We start from the raw sequence: 16,237 nt of genomic DNA on the forward strand, positions 1-16,237 counted from the left end.
ATGGCATTATGATATCAGCAGTTTTATTTTCACTACCTTTTATAATGATCTCTGGCATGGAATTTGCTTTTTTCACAGCTGCTATACAATCCACTACAACCCCAAGGTCTCATTCCTGGTCAGTCTCTGCAAGTTCAGACTCCATGAACAATTTAGTAGCATCAGCAAATTTGGTCACCTCACTGCTCACCTCTAACTCTAGATCATTTATGAACAAGTTAAAAAAAGCACAGGTCCCAATACCAATCTTTGGGGGACTCCACTTTCTACAGCCCTCCATTGGTAGAATTGTCCATTTATTCATGCTCTTGGCTTCCTGCTACTAAACCAGTTCCTGATCCACAAGAGGATCTCTCCTTTTATGCCATGTGACTGTTAAGCTTACTCAGGAGTTTTTTATGAGGTACTTTGTTGACATTTTTTTGAAAGTCCAAGTACACTATGTCAACTGGATCACCTCTGTCTATATGCTTGTTGACACTCTCAAAGAACTCTAATAGCTTAGTGAGACAGGATTTACCATTGAAGAAGCCATGCTGATTCTGCTTCAATGAGGCTTGTTCTTCTATATGCTTTGTTATTTTATCTTTAGCAATACTTTCCAGCAGTTTTCCCAGGACAGATGTTAAACCAACCAGCCTGTAATTTCTAGGATCCCCCCAGACCCCTTTTAAAAGATTGGTCTTACATTGGCACTTTCCAGTCCTCAAGGATAGAGACCAATCTGAGGGACAGGTTACATATTTTTGTTAGAAGATCAGCAATTTCACATTTGAGTTCTTTGAGAACTCTCAGGTGGATGCAATCCAGACCCAGGAATTTGTCCATTTTTCCTTTGTCTATTAAGCCTAGAACATCATCTCTCGTCACCAGTATTTGCCTCAGTTCCTCAGAGTCCCTTCCTGGAAATGTTAGTTCAGGCACAGGGTTCTGCCCTATATCCCCAACTGTGAATACAGATGCAAAGAATTCATTTAGTTTCTCTGCCATCTCCTTATCCTGCTTTAGCATACCTTTGACTCCCTTATCATCCAAAGGTCCAACCACCTCCCTAGGCAGTCTTCTGCTTGGAATGTATTTAAACAATTTTTGTTGTTGCTCTTTATGTTTTTAGCAATGTGCTCCTCAAATTCTTTTTTTGCATCTCTTATTGTCTGCTTGCATTTCTTTTGCCAGAGTTTATGTTCCTTTTTATTCTCCTCATGAAGACAAGACTTTCATTTTTGAAGGAAGCCTTCTGGCCTATTAATAGCATCTCTGACCCTGCTCTTTAACCATGTACAGTCATTTAGGGCACTGTTCTTCAACCTTGAATCCCCAGAAGTTCTTGGACAACTCCCATCATTCTAGTACTAGCCTATAAACGTTTGTATACAGTGACTCTCTTCAAGTGTCTTTGTCACTTTTGGTTTGGCCTGTGGTACTTTGGTCTCTCTGAATTGCTATCCTGTGCCCCTGCACTCACAATGCTTAGTTCTAAGCCTATCCCATTTAAGTTTTCATCTTCTTTTTGTCTTCATCTCGTGGGTAAGGGATTTGTTCCGAATCAGACCCTCCTGACCGCCTTTCGGCTTTCCCCCCTCAATCAGTTTAAAAGCTGCTCTTTTTGATTTTGATTTGAATTGCTAGCAATCTGGTTCCATTCAGGTTCAAGTAGAGCTTGTCCTTTTTGTACAGCCCTGGCTTGCTTCAAAATGTTTTCCAGTGCCTAATAAATCCAAACCCTTCCTCCCGACAGCAGTGTCTCATCCATGTATCGAGACTACAAAGCTCTGCCTGTCTAGCTGGCCCTGAGTGTGGAACCAGTAGCATTTCAGAGTAAGCTACCTTGGAGGTCCTGGCTTTCAGCATCCTACTAGCTACCTACAGTTTGCTTCCAGGACCTCACGACACTATTTTCCATGTCATTAGTGCCAACATGCAGTGTGCCCACTCACTCCTCCCCAGCACTACCAGGCTAAATGATGGGCAACATCCACAAACTTTGCACCAAGCTGTTAGAATCATCATTTTGTAGTGACAGATGTATAGATGTAGTCAGAGTATTCTAAATCTGTGGACGATTTCATTTACACCCTAGTGCAGTTCTTAGAATGGTTTCCCTTATTAGTTACCAATTTTATTTTACTTAATCAAGTTCTGGTCTATACATGCAGAAGAATGAAGCAGTCAGAATAAAACAATGAAGGCTTCTCCATATAAATAGCAGGTAAAATAACGGATGGGGGAGAAATTCAAGTCAGTTCGCATTTGAAAACAAATTTACAAAATTTATACTTTTTGAAACAATATGCAAATCATATGCCATCTTTCAAGATTTGCACTTCTCTAAATTGTGCAATGCAGTTCTCCAGCCAAGTAATTTGTACATAAATGTGTATACCAGCGTAAAGTATGCATAAAAATGTATATATTAGCAAAAATGGCATACCAAAATGATACCTGGGAAAATTACTTCCAAAAATATGCATATTAGTTAAAACTACATACGAAATAGTTTATTAGCAGAAATTTCCACTAAAATGCTGATATGTTTTCATGAGGATTTTTTTTTTAAATCAAATTGTTGTGGGAATGTGGAGAACTAAATTTAAGACTGGAAAAATGAGAGACTGAGAGAACTGAAATTGATCATGGACTGCATCATGTCAGGCTGCTAACTGATTACATCCCACCTTCCCTCACAGATACACAGGGGCATCACTACCGGGGTGCAGAGGGTGCGGACCGCACCCAGGTGACACCATGAGGGGGATGACACCCAGAGCCGCCCCGCCCCATGCCGTTGCCTGGCAAAGGAGCCGAGAAGCACTCTGGGTTGGCGTTGGAGCAGCCAACTCCTCCTCGGAGGCGGGTGGGCGAGACCGAAAGCAGGCGCCCACTCGCTGGCGGTGAAGCTGGGACGGGCCTTCCACCGTCAGCCTGGAGCGCGGTGAGTGCGCACGCGCACGGCCAGCCACCCCCATCCATGCACCTGGGAGGGCGCGTGCCGGAGGTCCGCACCCCCCGCACTCCCACTAGTGACGCCGCTGCAGATACAGAACCAGCACAGCTTTCGAAAGACTGTGGCACTGTGCTCAGAGATCTATTTCACTTGCTTTCAGAAGTGACACTGCTTAGTTGCAGGTTTACTTCCTAATCTGAGGTTTGCAAGAACTAGGCCTCAGAGAGCATATACTTAAGGCAAGGCTGGAGGTGGTACAGCACATGATATATGTGTGGAAATTTTCATGTTCAATACCTGGCACCTTCAGGTAAGGGATCTTAGGTGGAAAGGCTGGGAAAGACCACATGACTTAGGTCTGGAAGAGCTGCTGTCAGCCAGAGTAGAAAATATTGAATTGGATGGAGCAAAGATTTGACTCAGTCTAAATAACCATCATATGTTCAGCTTACCACACCAATCACATCTTTACTATTGCTTTCTTTTATGCTAATTTGTAGGAATAACCATGGGGGGGTATGCCCAGTAGAATGATCAGTTTCAAAAATGGCAGGATTTCCACTACATAAGTTTGGAAGAATTTTCCATAGTCTAACTTGGTCCTCACATTTTGAAAGGTGCCTCCCATACTCCATCTAAATGTTCCTTCCTGTCTCTCCCCTCCCTGATTTATTCCCACCACTCCCCCTTTTTGTATCCTAAACAATCTTAATTCCTTTATGTTTACAATCTGCAAGGTTTCTTCCTTCCTTCCAAGAAGAAGTTTCCAATAAGTATTTCTAAAGTGGAAAAATAAATGACAAACAGAAGGTGGAGTAGAAAAAAGAATCCTCTGCGCATTGAACATTGCAAATTTATAAAAACGGCTGCACACACGTCTGTATATATTTAAGCTTGATAGGATATATGCTCCACCACAAGTGTTAAGAAGACTCTTTGGTAGCCAAAACAAAGTTATGGTAACTAAATATCTTGAACATTAAAGTAACTTACAAATCAAAACAAAGCGAACCAAATCCTTGATTTTTTAAAATTTCTTTTTGCTTGCTATTATTTTTATTTGTGACCATCACATTTAAAGAAAGGGTGAGTTTACATGGAGTTGTTTCTAGAAGGATAACACTGTGTCATTTGGGCACCATGTCCACATAAACAGTTAACCTCCCAGGACGTGAGAGATCTTTGTTGTGTCTGACGAAGGCAGACATTCATTAGGACTTTTTTTTTTAAGAAAAACTTTTTTTTACCACCAGCTCTTGGAAATCTTCCACTTCATGCAAGTAGGAAACCACAAGTATTCCTTTACTTATATCAGTACCAGAAGCTGGAAGCGTGGAATGCCTTGAGAATGCTTTGAACCCTATAATTGTCTCTTGTAATAATACTTTATTTATTCATTTCGGCTCATAGCCGATCAAGGATAATGAATGTCACTTGATTAAAATACACAATTAAAACTGTGGCAGCAGCAGAGAAGAGAAAGGAGATCAGCTCAGCTACTTTCTACTTCAGTTAAGTGAAAGTGCCCTCAGGAAATAAGGAATCAGAGATGATATTTACTTATTCCATTTTTTAAAAGTTCCTCTTTATCAGTTACAAGTAAGTGCTCAGGCCAGTTTGCAATAAACCCAGCAAAGTAATAAAATTCCAGTTTACAACCATAAAAGCAAATATTTGAACAAACATGAATACGCATCAATCCAAATATGTGAAAATATTCATAATACAATAATTGTATAAATACTGTTCTGGTCCTTCTTTTATCTTTCAGCATTATTTGATCTATCTTAAAGGGCAACAACAAATCTGTGGCAGGAAGGTTCCTGGTGATGGAGATCATGGATGCTGTCTAAATTTATTAAATGTAATTGTTATATCATGTTCCTTTTTGTACCTAAAATGTACGAAGCTGAGAACAAACAGGATATACTAAAGTAGTAGAAGCAATAAAAACCACAAAAAACAAAAAAAGGTGACACAATTCAACAGATTCAACTTCATTCATGTAAGTTAACACACTCTCTGGAAGGAAGAGTGACGGGGAGGTCCCTGCCTTTGCCTTCCCCTGGCCTGGCCCTCACATCCTCTCCACCAGTGTGTATGGGGATTGGCTGGCACTATGCACCTCTCCACCTTCCCAATGCTCCACCTAGAAATGTGACTGCCCCACCTAACAAGGAAGGCTGGCTACAGGACTTGGCTTACCCAACTGTGCTGTCAAGGGCTGCTCAGCTTTAACTGATGCTGGCAACCACCATGTTTTCTCTCATAAAATGCAGTGGTCATCATCTGACATGGGATACTGGACATTGCACTTGTGCCAATCAGATTTGAGCAGTTGCTTGGCTCCAGACCACTATAGTGCTGCTGCTGCCGCTGACACCATCTTACACCCACTGGGTAAGCCTGCTTAGGATGTGTGAGTAAGTGTGCCTGGCAGATGCAGCACTGCTACAACCAGCACACACATTGCCAGAGGCCCAAGTGTGGTGAAAGATGGTAGAGATTATGGCAGGGCCCAATGGTGTTTTTTTGGGGGGGGTATCAGTGGAACTATGACTGCTGTAGGACCTGATATAAATCTAGTCATGAGTCAACATTTTCTTTCAATCAAGACTTTGTATCCAACAAGTCATCCAATAAAAACCAGAATTTTTGCTTGTGCAATGGGATTTCCTCTCCCTCTCCCTTCCCTGTGTGCTCTTCCCTCACAAATCTGTTCTGGGGTTTCTCTCAGCCCTTCAGAGCACATTTGGGAGGCACAGGAGCACACAGGGAGAGGAGAGGAAGAGAAAGTGCCTCTGCACAGGCAGATGTCCTTGCCTTAATGGGACAGCTTCATTGGATACTACCCCAAGAGTTTGAAAAGAATCTTCTCAAAATGTTAGTGTTGTCCAATAATTAACTCAGGAGAAGTGGAAGCTTGCTGGTAGGGCACAGGCTTTGTACACAGAAGGCCCAAGGATTAAACGTTCTTCCATGTTCTTTTGCTAGCTCGTATAGACATTTTTATCCTAGCAGACTCTTGCCTGCTAAGTATATGCTTTTTTATTGAAAGATCTAATTTTATATGTAGTCTCTGCCTTTGTCATATTGTTGATATCTGTTATTGCATTCTTAAATAGACGTATGCACTGACCACAAGATGTTATGCGAACCTCAGATCAGCACTTCAGAATACAGCCTGCTTTAAGGCACTTTACCAGTTTGGCTTGAGGTCCATCTGCGTCTGCTTGATCACTTCTCACTACTGAGATTTTTTTTTTTAAAAAAAAGCTCTAACTTTGTTTCCTTTTGACAAAACTGGATGACATTTGCAGGCCTAGTAGACCCTACAGAGTGGATAAAACCTGCCAAATTATAGGCAAATAGTCCAGGGGCTTATGTATTGGGCATCTTTTAAAGTTTGATATATTTTTTATAAAGGGCATATCGCGCCACAGAGGGTCTTATCTATAACTTTTTAATTTGGGGGGTAGAATTGGATGAAATTTACGGACAAGGTCTCTTTTGAGGGCATGAATCCTGTGAGCTTTCGGAAGGATAGTTGTGGTGGACTCCAGTGTTATAGCAGGTGAATCAAGTGAGGTATCCAGAGCACAGCATTGTCCTGATTTCTCGGATGAATTTCAGTTGGTACAACTTGAGGATGTTGACATGGTGCTTGGACAGGTTCGTGCAACCACTTCTGTACTGAATCCTTGCCCTTCTTGGCTAATAAAAGCTAGCAGGGATGGAACAGCCGGCTGGGCCAGGGAAGTGATTAATGCCTCTCTGTGAGAGGGAGTGGTCCCTGGCTGCCTGAAAGAGGTGGTAGTAAGACCACTCCTGAAGAGACCCTCCCTGGACCCAGAAAATCTTAATAACTATAGGGTGGTGGCAAACGTTCCATTCCTGGGCAAGGTTCTTGAAAGAGTGCAGGCCAGCTCCAGATACTCTTGGATGAATCCGATTATCTGGATCCATTTCAGTTGAGTTTCAGGCCTGGTTTTGGCATGGAAACAGCCTTGGTCACCCTGTATGATGACCTCTGTCAGGACAGAGACAGGAGGAGTGGGACTCTGTTGATTCTCCTTGATCTCTCAGCAGCTTTCGATACCATCAACCATGGTATCCTTCTGGGGAGATTGGCTGAGTTGGGAGTGGGAGGGACTGCATGGCATTGGTTCTGCTCCTACTTGGCAGGTTGGCTCCAGAAGGTGGTGCTTGGAGAACATTGCTCGGCCCCATTGATTCTCCAGTATGGGGTTCCACAGGGGTCAGTTCTGTCCCCCATGCTGTTCAACATCTACATGAAACTATTGGGTGCGGTCATCTGGAGCTTTGGAGTGCGTTGCCATCAGTATGCTGATGGCACGCAGCTCTATTTCTCCTTCTCATCCTCTCCAGGTGAGGCTGTCAATGTGCTGAACCAGTGCCTGGCTGCAACAATGGACTGAATGAGGGCTAATAAACTGAGGCTCAATCCAGACAAGACTGAGATGCTATTAGTGGGTGGTTCTTCTGGACCGGATGGTGGATGTTCAACCTGTCCTGGATGGGGTTGCACTCCCCCTGAAGGAGCAGGTTTGTAGCTTGGGGGTTCTACTAGAACAGCCTTTCCCAACTAGTGGGCCACCAGATGTTGTTGGACCACAACTCCCATCAGCCTTAGCCAGCATTGCCAATGGTCAGGAAAGATGGGAATTGTGGTCCAACAACATCTGGTGGCCCACTAGTTGGGAAAGGCTGTCCTAGAACCATCTCTGTCACTTGAGGCTCAGGTAGCCACGGTGGCATGGAGTGCCTTCTACCAACTCCGGTTGGTGGCCGAGGTACACCCCTATCTGGACAGGGATAACCTGGTAACCTCCAAGTTAGATTACTGCAATGTGCTCTACATGGGGCTGCCTTTGAAGACGGTTCAGAAACTGCCGCTTTTGCAAAATGTAGCAGCCAGATTGGTAACAGGGACCAGACGGTTTGAACATATATGTTTGAACATATATTGGATTTTAAATGGATTTATTTCTTATGAGCTGCCTTGGTTTCCCACCCTACCTCACAGGGAGGTCAGCAAATCTCTCGTCAACCACAACTCTGATTTCACTTATTGGCTAAAAATGTGAAAAGGTGGGGATTAGAGCAGCTGACTTCTAACAGAAGTTGTGGGGGGGCTGACATTTTGGTGTATATATCTTGAACCAGACCACCTAGAAACCTTTTTTAAAATGAAAGCTGGGAGTCCGGAGATTGGGATGAGTCACCTGGAGACCCAGAGAGGAGCCCCAAAAAGAGAGACCTGGTAACTCTATTCTCTATGCAGTGTGTAGTTAAACTGTGGAATTCACTCCCAGAAGAGGCAGTGATGGCCACCAACATGGATAGCTTTAACAGGAGATTAGATAAATTCATGGAGGAAAAGGCTATAAATGGCTACTAGCCACAATGGCTATGCTCTGCCACCATAGTCAGAGGCAGTATGAAAACTAGTTGCCGGAAGCTGCAGGAGGGGAGAGTACTTTCGTGCTCAGGTCCTACTTGTGGGTTCCCCATTGGGCATCTGGTTGGCCACTGTGAGAATGGGATGTTGGACTAGATGGGCCACTGGCTTGATCCAGCAGGCTCTTCTTATGTTCTTGTGTTTCCTCAGTGAAGTTCTCTTCATGGGATGCTCCACAAATGAAAGAAGAAGTAACTTTCATCAATTTCTTCCTGCAGGCTCTTATGCTTCGCCCCACTCCCCCAAACAGAATGAGAGGCAGCACAGTTACGATCCACACTTATATCGATCAATCAAATCTGGCATCTCTAGATAAAGGAGCTCGTGTAACGTGGCTAGGAAAGACCCCTGCCTGAGGACTTGGAGAGCAGCTGTCAATCACAGTTGGCAACACTGTACCAAATACAACAGCTTCTTATGTTCATAACTATTGGTTAGTAAAAGAAAGTTGCAAAACTGGCATTAACGATGTACAGGTAAAGGGGAAGGATCATAGCTCAGTGGCAGAACACATGCTTTGGAGTGCAGAAAGTCCCTCGAATTTCCAGCTGCAAGGATCAGGTGATGTGAAAGACCTCTCTCTTCTTGAAACCCTGGAAAGCCGAGGGCAGTCAGCAGAGGTGTAAGTCATCCAGGGTTCCAGGGGGTCTTAGACCCTTTACTTTTTTGGGAGCAGGGTCCCAGCAGGGTCCCTATCTCTTCAGTGTCCTTGCTGCTAGTTAAAGCCAATCAGAGTGAAAAGAGGCATGTCAGCCACTGAGAAGACTCTTCGCGGTAGCTCACACACTCGCCTTTAGTCTTAGTATGGCAACTAAGAAGGGAAATTCAGCAAAGGAAGTCCCTTACCTTACAGCATCTTAATACATTTGCCCATGTACATGCACAGAAAATAGCAGATCTAGCTGAAAGGCAACACATGGAGATATACATTGATTGTTGCAATGCATCACTAAGGGGAAGTACTCCAAAGAAAGAGACTGAAAGCTCATCTTGTTGTGTAATCTTAGAAGGTTGTATAATCTTAGAAGGGGAGTGGCTGTGAGCGGTGTGTGTGTGACTCTCATGAAGGGACCCTGGACTTCTGAATCTGCCACTACACTCTTGGCAGTCAGAGTAGACAACATGAGGCTAGATGGGCAAATAAGGTAGGGCCCCGCTTTTTGGCAGCCCACTTTTTGGTGTTTGGCTAATACAGCGGCTTTCAATTAGAGTAAGGCTTCACTCATATGGTGCGTGTTCCACTTTTACGGTGTTTTTCGGGCGTCGGGCACCATTCTGTGAATGAGTTCCGCTTTTCAGCAGGTTTTGCTTTTAGGTGGGGGGTGGTGGAACATAACCCACCGTATGAGTGGGGCCCTACTGTAGTACAATCTGGCATAAGACAGCTTCCTATGTGCCCTAAGCACTGCAAAACAATGCACACTTTCTTATTTAATTTAAAATATAAATGTGATGTGAATTCCACTTGAATCTTCACTGCTGTCTTGAATGGGTTATCATGTTTACTTCTTGATTAAACCTCAGTTCACCTCCTCTGCCAACACTTAAGGCTTTGGGTACCACCCTTTCTAGGATGGGCATTTCCTGTTCCTTGATTTAGCACCGTCACTTTGTCTTTCTGTGGCAACAGATCAAAGGTTGGAGTTCCAAGCTTGAGTGATAATTTTTTTAGGAAAGGAGATTAATGGGCATTGGAGTTTGTGTTGCTACCAGCCTCTGCAGTGTCTGTCCACAGATAAGAAGAAGAAGTGGACGTTTTTGATACTGTTTCATGTCATCTCTGCTCATATAGGCTTTCTTCTGTCATAGTAATCAGTCTGCTATCTGTTGTAATTTGTCATTTTTGAAAGGAAAATGCTATGGAAAGCCATAAGGAAAGGGGGGGAGCAGAAAGGGGATACTAACAGTGCTGTGCCATCAAAGATTTACAGAACAGAAGGTCCTTGCACACATGCACACACACACCTTCACATTCTATGCTGCCTAAAAATTTACAACCAGCTTCATTTTGAGTTTTTGGATCAGAATGTGTTGCTCTGTGCTCCTGCTGCTATCTGTGCTACTGATGTCTTCCCACTTTGAGCAGCAAAGCCTGAAGGGGTTTTTAAGTGCATTTGGCTGAATGTGTTTAGAAGCCCCCCCCCATTCCCAGGATAGAGAACTCTGCATTATCTGGGTTGCCAGCCATGGGGGGGGGGCTCTGCATGCCTGAAGGGAGCTATACAACACATCAGCACTCCCAAACTGGCACACCGTAACTTCCCCATCCAGTAAGAGAGATACATGTGCAAATAATCTTATTAGATCAAGAACAATGTGTTCAGAAAAGGACACACATTTACAGTGCTTATCTGAATATGAAGCACTGCATCTGCACAGCATTCCAGATGGATCGAACATCCCAAACTACTGTCTGAGGCTGCACACACATTGTGCCCTGTGACTATCAAAGTAAGTGTGTGTGTTTGTGTGTGTGCATTTGGGGGTTATAGTGTTAATTTCTGCCAAGGCTCCTTGGTGCTTAGGATCCTGTTTACTGAAGTGAAGGCATAGGTTACTGGTGGCACAAAATGCACTTGCAATAGTGGCTGGGGTAGGCCTGTTTCTTGTGCCTATGTATGAAAGCCTGCTATACTGAGCTATGCATTGGAAAGTCATTCACCAAGAATTTTATTCATGAAATTTGTAATCCACCCTTTACCAAATTGTCTCAGAACAGAAATGCGTAATCTCATTAAACAGTACAGTCACAGAATAAAATAAAATAAAACACACTTGCTCCTGCTAAAATAACCATTAAAATAAACAGAATCAAACAACATACTGAAGTGGGCAAAGAATAATTACCACTATGTGGCCCATCACACTCTTCAGCTTCTCCCAAAGGCCTGGGCAAAGATAAGCATTTTCACTCATTGAAACTATAATTGTGTTGGTGCCAGATGCTCCTTGGAGGGAAGGGCAGTCCAAAGGGAGGGTGCCATCACAGAAAAGGCCCTCTCACATGCCAGAGCCCCATGACCTTCAGTTGGCAGTGGGGTCTTGAGCAAGGCCTCCCCCTCTGATCTTAATATATGGACAGGCCTATATGGAAGGAAGTATTCCTTCAAGTATTTTGGACTCAAGTCATTTAGGGCTTTATACATAAGCATTAGCACCTTGAATTGGACTTGTAAGTGAATTGGCAACTAATATGTTATTGTTATTGCTATGTGCCTTCAAGTCGATTACGACTTATGGCGACCCTATCAATCAGCAATAGCATCTGTCGTGAATCACCCTGTTCAGATCTTATAAGTTCAGGTCTGTGGCTTCCTTTATGGAATCAATCCATCTCTTGTTTGGCCTTCCTCTTTTTCTACTCCCCTCTGTTTTTCCCATCATTATTGTCTTTTCTAGTGAATCATATCTTCTCACTATGTGTCCAAAGTATGATAACCCCAGTTTCATCATTTTGGCTTCTAGTGACACTTCTGGTTTAATTTGTTCTAACACCCAATTATCTGTCTTTTTTGCAGTCCATGGTATGCACAAAGCTCTCCTCCAACACCACATTTCAAATGAGTTGATTTTTCTCTTACCTGCTTTCTTTTCTGTCCAACTTTTGCATCCATACATAGATCAGGAATATCGTGATCTGAATGATCCTGACTTTAGTGTTCAGTGATAAATCTTTGCATTTGAGAACATTTTCTAGTTTTCTCATAGTTGTCCTCCCCAGTCCTAGCCTTCTTCTGATTTCTTGACTATTGTCTCCATTTTGGTTAATGACTGTGCCGAAGTATTGATAATCCTTGACAAGTTCAATGTCCTCATTAAGAACATAAGAACATAAGAAGAGCCTGCTGGATCAGGCCAGTGGCCCATCTAGTCCAGCATCCTGTTCTCATAGTGGCCAACCAGGTGCCTGGGGGAAGCCCGCAAGCAGGACCCAAGTGCAAGAACACTCTCCCCTCCTGAGGCTTCCGGCAACTGGTTTTCAGAAGCATGCTGCCTCTGACTAGGGTGGCACAGCACAGCCATCATGGCTAGTAGCCACTGATAGCCCTGTCCTCCATGAATTTGTCTAATCTTCTTTTAAAGCCGTCCAAGCTGGTGGCCATTACTGCATCTTGTGGGAGCAAATTCCATTGTTTAACTATGCGCTGAGTAAAGAAGTACTTCCTTTTGTCTGTCCTGAATCTTCCAACATTCAGCTTCTTTGAATGTCCACGAGTTCTAGTATTATGAGAGAGGGAGAAGAACTTTTCTCTATCCACTTTCTCAATGCCATGCATAATTTTATACACTTCTATCATGTCTCCACTGACCCGCCTTTTCTATAAACTAAAAAGCCCCAAATGCTGCAACCTTATATTATTATTATTATTATTATTATTATTATTATTATTATTATTAACAACAACAACAACAACAACAACAACAACAACAACAATAATAATAATAATAATAATAATAATAATAATAATAAATTTTTATTTGTGAGTCGCCTATCTGGCCGAATTAACGGCCACTCTAGGCGACGTACATTAACACAATAAAGTAAAAATACAATATAAAACCAATACAACCACACTCAATAATTAAACTAATCACCCCTCATACATTTAAGCAACAGCGTTAAAAACTAACCCACCCCAGCGATCCCGTAGGCCTGCCTGAACAGCCAGGTCTTCAAGGCTCGGCGGAAGCCTATCAAGGAGGGGGCATGGCGAGGGTCGAAAGGAAGGGAATTCCAGAGGGTGGGGGCCACAATCAAAAATTCCCTCTCTCTGGTCCGCACCAGCCTAGCTGTTTCAGCTGGTGGGACCGAGAGAAGGTCTTGTGTGGCTGATCTTGTCAGGCGGCATAATTGGTGATGCTGGAGTTGCTCCTTCAGATAAACTGGGCCGAAATTGTATAGGGCTTTAAAGGTCAACACCAGCACCTTGAATTGGGCCCGGTAAACAACTGGTAACCAGTGTAGATCTACTAGCACCAGAGTGAAATGATCACGGCGACGGCTGTCCTTAATCAAGCGTGCTGCCGCATTCTGTATCAGCTGTAATTTCCGGACCGTTTTCAAGGGCAACCCCACATAGAGCGCATTACAGTAGTCTAAGCGAGACGAGACCAGGGCATGTATCACCCGTGGGAGAAGATGGGCAGGAAGGTAGGGTTGCAGCCTCCGTATCAGATGGAGTTGATACCAAGCTGCCCAGCTCACTGCTGAGACCTGAGCCTCCATGGACAGCTGGGAATCAAGAACGACCCCAAGGCTGCGGACCTGGTCCTTCAGGGGTAATCTTACCCCATTCAACACCAGGTCTATATCTCCCAACCTTCTCTTATCTCCCACGAGCAACACCTCGGTCTTATCGGGGTTTAGCTTCAGCCTATTCCTTCCCATCCATCCACTTACGGATTCCAGGCACTTGGACATGGTATCCACAGCCAACTCTGGTGAGGACTTAAACGAGAGATAGAGCTGAGTATCATCCGCATATTGGTGACACTGCAGCCCAAATCTCCTGATGATGTCCCCAGCGGCTTTACATAGATGTTGAATAGCATGGGGGAGAGGATAGAACCCTGTGGCACTCCACAATTTAGAGGCCAAGGGTCTGAAACCTCATCCTCCAATGCCACCCGTTGATGCCTGTCTGAAAGATAGGAACGGAGCCACCATAAAACAGTGCCCCCTATTCCTAATCCCTCCAGGCGATCTAAAAGGATACCGTGGTCGACGGTATCGAAAGCCGCTGAGAGATCCAGGAGGACAAGGAAGGTGTATTCTCCCCTATCCAACGCCCTCCTCATATCATCCACCAAGGCGACCAAGGCTGTTTCAGTTCCATGTCCAGTCCTGAAGCCCGATTGGAATGGGTCTAGATAATCGGCTTCATCCAAATGTGTCTGTAACTGTTTGGCCACCACTCGCTCAATCACCTTGCCCAAGAATGGTAAATTAGAGACTGGGCAGAAGTTGTTTAACTCTTGAGGATCCAAGGAGGACTTTTTCAAGATGGGCTTTATTACTGCCTCCTTGAGGGCTGATGGCAATGCACCCTCTTCCAAGGATGCATTTACCACTGCCTTGATCCTTTCGTTCAGCCTCTCTTTGCAGCTCATAATGAGCCATGATGGGCAAGGGTCCAATAGACAGGTGGTTGGCTTCACAATAGAGAGCACCTTGTCCACTTCCTCAGAAGGAAGAGGCTGAAATTGATCCCACCGGACCGGAATGCAACTGGCCGACTCTGGCTCACTTCCTGTATCCACGGCGTACAGAATTGTGCTCTTCAGGCGCTCGATTTTATCGACAAAGTGTTTAGCAAATATGTCACAAGAGGCTTTAGATTGCTCCATGGGTTCCTGAGCAACTGGACCGACCAGGCTTCGGACCACTTGGAACAACCTCCTGGGACAACACTCTGCAGATGCAATAGAGGCAGCAAAGAATTCCCTCTTTGTTGCCTTTGTTGCCACCTGGTAGGCAGCTATTGCTGCTCTAACCAGTGTCCGATCGTCTTCAGAGCGAGATTTCTGCCACCGGCGCTCTAGTTGTCTCACCTCCTGTCTCAGACCCCGCAACCGTGGTGTATACCAGGGTGCTATCTGAGTTCTATTCAGGGGGAGAGGACGTTTCGGAGCCACCCGGTCTACTGCCCTAGTGATCTCCCCATTCCACTCCATCACCAGGGCTTTGACCGGGCGTCCTTTCCTCGTAAGGGAGTCGCTCCATCCCCCTGATCATTCTGGTTGCCCTCCTCTGAACCTTTTCCAACTCTATAACATCCTTTTTGAGATGAGGCGACCAGAACTGTACACAGTATTCCAAATGCGGCCGCACCATAGATTTATACAACGGCATTATGATATCGTCTGTTTTATTTTCAAAACCTTTCCTAATTATCCCTAGCATGAAATCTGCCTTTTTCACAGCTGCCGCACACTGGGTCGACATTTTCATTGTGCTGTCCACTACAATCCTGAGGTCTCTCTCCTGGTCAGTCACCACCAGTTCAGACCCCATGAGTGTATATGTGAAATTAAGATTTTTTGCTCCAATATGCATAATTTTACACTTGTTTATATTGAATGCATTTGCCATTTTCCCGCCCATTCACTCAGTTTGGAGAGGTCTTTTTGGAGCTCTTCGCAATCCCTTTTTGTTTTAACAACCCTGAACAATTTAGCGTCGTCAGCAAACTTGGCCACTTCACTGCTCACTCCTAATTCTAGGTCATTAATGAACAATTTGAAAAGTACAGGTCCCAATACTGATCCTTGATGGACTCCACTTTCTACAGCCCTCCATTGGGAGAACTGTCCATTTATTCCTACTCTCTGCTTTCTGCTTCTTAACCAATTTCTTATCCAGAAGAGGACCTCTCCTCTTATTCCATGACTGCTAAGCTTCCTCAGAAGTCTTGGGTGAGGTACCTTGTCAAACGCTTTTTGAAAGTCTAAGTACACTATGTCCACTGGATCACCTCTATCTATATGCTTGTTGACACTCTCAAAGAATTCTAATAGGTTACTGAGACAGGACTTTCCCTTGCAGAAGCCATGCTAGCTCTGCTTCAGCAAGGCTTGTTCTTCTATTTGCTTCGTTAATCTAGCTTTAATAATACTTTCTACCCCCTGGAAGTTAAGCTAACTGCCCTGTAATTTCCGGGATCCCCTCTGGATCCCTTTTTGAATATTGGTATTACATTTGCCACTTTCCAGTCCTCAGGCACGGAGGAGGACCCGAGGGACAAGTTACATATTTTAGTTAGCAGATCAGCAATTTCACATTTGAGTTCTTTGAGAACTCTTGGGTGGAT

This window comes from Rhineura floridana, chromosome 3 (genome assembly GCF_030035675.1).
Source record: "Rhineura floridana isolate rRhiFlo1 chromosome 3, rRhiFlo1.hap2, whole genome shotgun sequence".
NCBI classification, from domain to species: Eukaryota; Metazoa; Chordata; class Lepidosauria; order Squamata; family Rhineuridae; genus Rhineura; species Rhineura floridana.